Below are 4,604 nucleotides of genomic sequence, written 5' to 3' on the forward strand. Positions count from 1 at the left end.
CCATATTTGGATAGTGCATTTACTGAAACTGGGAGAAAGTATCCAACAATCCACTTGATCAAAAATATGCATAACAAACTCGTTATGTCAAATATTGGCAAGGAACAACAAGTAGACACAAACACAGTAGTTTTTTGGTTTGTTTGTTTGTTCTTTAAAAAAGGAACTGTGGAAAAGCTCCTCTAAACAGAACAGAAACATCTAAGCACCTGTTGAGTCTTTTCCAGAGCAGCCAGTTGACAATCTGAGGAGTCATCAGTCAGATGGTCACCAAGCTGTATCTGGACATTAAGTCATTCACAAACACCTCAGGAAAAAAAAAAAGGGATATTCCCCCTGTCACATCACAGAATTGCCTTTCCCTGATGATTCATCAAACCGAATCAAACCAAAGGCAGTAAAATATTTGAAAGCCCCAGAGCTAGAGGAGTTGTTTTTTTTAACTCATAGTAATGCTCACCAGGTTTCATAGATAGGCCCATAACCATAATGAGAACAACAGACGTGGTGCTGGTGGTGGTCAAGCTGCTGCTGGAGTCTAATCTGAAGTTACAGGTCAGTTCTTACAAATGGTTAGCTCTCCCTAACAGCCAGAGTACTTTCAGAGTACTTTCATTAGTTTTTATTTCAGTTAAGGGGGAATGGGGATGGTAACAGGGGGAAAAAGCAAGCAAGAAATATTGTGGCATAAGAGTTGGATAAATAAATTAAAGTTTATATTAGTTTGTAAAAAGAAAAAAAAAGTGTGATCACATTGTTTAGGTTTAATTTAACATATGATTCAAAAGGTTTATCACGTTATGTATTGAACAAGTATCTCCATTGGATGTGAAAAGTGTCCATCAAACCATGTATCTTCCACTACAGGATGCACGCACCTCCCTCCCTTTATTTGAGAAAGTGTCTCAAACAACAGAATATTTCTATAGTGTTTTTTTTTTTACCTAAGTTACCAAAGGTCTGACTGCTGTGGAAGACATACTTTGTAATCTATTAAAATCCTCTTTCCCCTTTCAAATTCTTCCATCCACATGCATGTAAATGTAATGTTGAGTCGACCAAGTCCTCCAAGGCTTTTACATTACAAATAAGTACTCCACTGCAGACAGTAGGGGGCAGCAGAGCGCTGCCTGCTGCCGGTTGGGGACTGTTTTGATGACGTAGCTGTTGTCGTCTTGCCGTTCCGGCAAGATCGTCGAGATCCTCCTGTTTTACAGGTCAGTACGGTGTATAAAAGCACAAAACAGATGAATAAGCATAGCAATCGTTATCTCTTGTGTTTACGTTGTTTTTAGTATGAACTATGCAGTTTGTTCATAGGTTTCTTACACTGTGCTAGACGTTAGCTAGCACTCCCGATCCTCGGTCAATGTCCACCATTAACGTTTACGGCTGCTGGGCGCTGGTTTCACATATGAAGTATTTTATTTGTATTTTGTTTACAAAAAAATGTCACTATCTTGCCAGGATCGTTTATTAAATTGAGGACAGTGAACGGTTCTGTCAGTAAGAACTATGAGAGATTTATCCCTGTTAATATAAAAGGTTTAAATTCCCTTTTCATATATTTAATTATTATACTTTTTTGTTAATATTTCGAAGGTTTACATTCACTGTAGGCTACGAGAGTTTTAAATTCCCTTTTAATGAGGAAAATGATGAATTGATGTGTGTGCTAGATACATTTTATTCACTTTATGTAATTTGGTTACTTAGTTGAATATTACTGAGTGATGTGCAAAAAGAGACTTCATGTAATGACTAAAATTACTGTATTTATTAAATGAACTCTGGGAAGACCGTCTAGACCAATGGCAGCAAGTTTCCTCAGCCTCATCATTTCTGCTGTTTTACAGGTTTATTACCTTTCCACATGCCCTGTGCCTGGGGCCTGTAAGACATATAAGCTGGCTTGCCAACCGGCAATAAAAGAATAGCAGAAACAACAGCAAAAAGCTTTCGCCGTGGAAGATACCGTTGCTAAGGTAAAGTATAGCTTTAAGATTATTGTTTGACAACTTTATCAAGTTTGTACTAGTTCAGAGTCATTCTCATCTGTCATTTTGTAGATTGGCTAACGTAAACTTGTTCTTTACAACTCAATGCTGATGTAGCAAGTATAGGGTTTGAAAGCTTTGTGGTTCAATGTAAAATATGATGGGACAGTTCACTGTGCTTCAAAGATCTATATTTGGTTTCCTCAATCAAAAACAGATGTTTAAGACTTTTGGTTTCGGTTTTATTTCTTCCGTATTTCAGAAAGAATCGGCTGGGGCCCAAAATGTTATAATTTAAAAAAAAAAGTCTAATATCATTCAGCATCAATAGTTATCATGAAAAAGGTCAAATTCTTATTTCTGTCAAGTTTAAAAGCTGACCTTTGCTTCTGATTTGAAAGTTGAAAAAAAACATATAGTTTATTTTGGTTTTAAACTTTTATTTATGGTCAGTACATGACAAGAGCCTGCAAAACAGTGGTCACTTAACAGATCTCAGGTAGAACGTCAAAAAACAATTATGATAAAAATCTTTTTTCAAAAAATTTCACTGAATGTAGGCATTAAAATAATTCAGGAAAAATGTCTGCACACCATTGGACTGCAGAGATTTGTCCTTTGTGTCCTGCAGTGATATTTTTTGTCTTTCACTTGAGTACTTTTGACTGGATGTGCACGCACTTGGCCCCTCTGGAGGTTTTATACCAATGACAACCATACAAACAATTGAAAACACATTGTATAAAACCTTTTCACGCAAATAAATGTAGCTCAGATCAAATCACAGATCACAATAATGTGAGAAGTAGTAAAACCTTTCAACATACTGATGCACACGTAGAAGTGTGTGTAAGATGTAGTTAATGCAGTGAATGCTGAATGTTTTCTAGTTTGCTTGCTATTGTTTAGCACACTTTTTGCACAGACAGACACAACACCACACTAAGACACACTGTGAGGACAACATTTACAGAATTTCTGTTTTTGTTTTCTCTTATTCACAAGGAGAAGGAATTGAGGAGGACTCTTCAACCGATGAGGCTCGTCTTGGAAGACGGGGAAATCCAGAGACCTGGAACGTGAAGGTCCAGAAAAGTAGGAGAATGAGGCGCCTGGATTGAAGGAGGCAAGACAAATGGGTACACCATGCCAGTCTGCAACCTGCTAAAGGTTCACTAAACTCTACTGCAGAAAAGCAGAAGACACATCATAAGAACAAGATTTCTAAGTATTTCTGGGGGAATTTGGACTGGAGAAATGATTGTGAAGTCTGTGGTGGAGGGGAGCACTGTAAAGCGGCGGCGGACAGGAGCAGATGAATCCAGAAGGTCAGCATCCATTATTTGTCACCCTGTAGTAGATTGGAGAAGAATCTGAATGTGCCAACGCTTGTTCCTGTCAACATTAGGCATAAAGCAGTGGTGTTTTTTGAAGTGGGAGCCCTCTTGAAAACAGCCTCTGTCAATGTAAGTTTTGTCAAACAACTCCAATTCCAGGCCATACCGTGTGAGGTACGTATCTTCAAGGACTTCTGCCAGATGGGGAACTGGGAAAAAGCTGGGGATCCAACATTGCATGACCTCCAAACAATCAGGTATTTTATCAGACATATACATTCTTGCACAAATATTGCCTTCTATGTCAATAGAAATCAGTTGTGAAAAGTACCCAAGTACATGCGCCCAATTACTCTTCTTTTTGAAGTACTACTCCACTACATTTATTTTGATGGCTTTAGTGACTAGTTACTCTGCAGATTATAAATTAAAAACATATTCAAAAACTAGAGTATTTTCACAGATAAAGCCACACAGCAAAATATAAAGTAGTTAGAATTAGCTTTACTTTTCATCTTAAAATTTGAATGTAGGACTTTTGACATACAGAATATCTCTACAGTGTGGTGTTGGAACATTTACCTAAGGTCTGACTACTTTTTCCACCACTGTGAAAGACGTACTTTGTAATCTATTAAAATTCTGTCCCTATTTTCTCTTTTAAATTCTTCCATCCACTAGATACAACGTGGATGGCACCACTCAGATGACTGGGAAGCCTATCTGTCCCCATCTCTTAAAAGAAGAGTATCACCACAGCAGCCCCACTGTGCGCATCCAGCCAGCCAGTTAAAGAGCTGAAGTTCAAACAGCCCCAAGAACTGAAGGTTTTCAGGATTAGAAGGAGCTTTATTGTCAAGTAGTGTTTTACACATACGAGGAATTTGCTGTGGTGATAAGGTGCTACATGTAGACAAACATACAGTCAACATAAATAAATGTGGAAATATATAAATATGGAATAAGATAAGTTTTTGTAGCAACTTGTATAGTGTAGTGTTTTGGGGTAACATAAATATTATCGCAGGAGTCCGGAAGGATAGCTTTGGATAAATAAATAAAAGCCAGGGAATAAATGACAAGCTGTGTTTTCCCTGAACCGACTGAAACACACGTTTGTGTCAGGTTGCCTTTGGCCTGGATTTAGGATGACATGGTAAAACAAAGCTTTGTAGAAACAAGGGTAGGCTCGCTATCAATACTACACCGACTGAAGGGCTCATAAAAAGACAAATGAGGCTTAAACTGTTCACTGATGACCATGTAAAGA

The 4,604-nt window shown here is 37.9% G+C and overlaps 1 long non-coding RNA gene across 3 annotated transcripts; it reads left to right on the top strand.

Annotated features, from left to right (window-relative positions):
- The first annotated feature begins 989 nt into the window (after positions 1-989).
- LOC123966369 lies at positions 990-4,413 on the top strand. 3 transcript variants are annotated; one of them, XR_006823962.1, is made up of 4 exons: positions 990-1,985; positions 3,003-3,325; positions 3,494-3,591; positions 4,016-4,413. It is a non-coding gene; the product is annotated as an uncharacterized LOC123966369 (long non-coding RNA). The 3 variants fall into 3 exon arrangements; XR_006823963.1 differs by having other exon boundaries at positions 990-1,217; positions 1,857-1,985; positions 3,003-3,591; XR_006823961.1 differs by having other exon boundaries at positions 3,003-3,591.
- The last annotated feature ends 191 nt before the right edge of the window (positions 4,414-4,604 follow it).

This window comes from Micropterus dolomieu, unplaced genomic scaffold (assembly GCF_021292245.1).
Source record: "Micropterus dolomieu isolate WLL.071019.BEF.003 ecotype Adirondacks unplaced genomic scaffold, ASM2129224v1 contig_13284, whole genome shotgun sequence".
NCBI classification, from domain to species: Eukaryota; Metazoa; Chordata; class Actinopteri; order Centrarchiformes; family Centrarchidae; genus Micropterus; species Micropterus dolomieu.